Genomic DNA, 427 nt, shown 5'->3' with positions numbered 1-427 from the left:
TTGCTTTACTAGCGTGTGAGATGAGTGTAATTGTGCGGTAGTTTGAGCATTCTTTGGCATTGCTTTTCCTTGGGATTGGAATGAAAACTGACCTTTTCCAGTCCTGTGGCCACTGCTGAGTTTTCCAAATATGCTGGCATATTGAGTGAAGCACTTTCACAGCATCATCTTTCAGGATTTGGAATAGCTCAACTGGAATTCTATCACCTCCACTAGCTTTGTTCATAGTGATGCTTTCTAAGGCCCACTTGACTTCACATTCCAGGATGTCTGGCTCCAGGTCAGCGAACACACCATTGTGATTATCTGGGTGGTGAAGATCTTTTTTGTACAGTTCTTCTGTGTATTCTTGCCATCTCTTCTTAATATCTTCTGCTTCTGTTAGGTCCCTACCATTTCTGTCCTTTATCGAGCCCATCTTTGCATC

This window comes from Bison bison, unplaced genomic scaffold (genome assembly GCF_000754665.1).
Source record: "Bison bison bison isolate TAMUID 2011002044 unplaced genomic scaffold, Bison_UMD1.0 scf7180017864217, whole genome shotgun sequence".
Taxonomy (NCBI): Eukaryota; Metazoa; Chordata; class Mammalia; order Artiodactyla; family Bovidae; genus Bison; species Bison bison.
Note: the sequence above shows the minus strand (reverse complement) of the source record.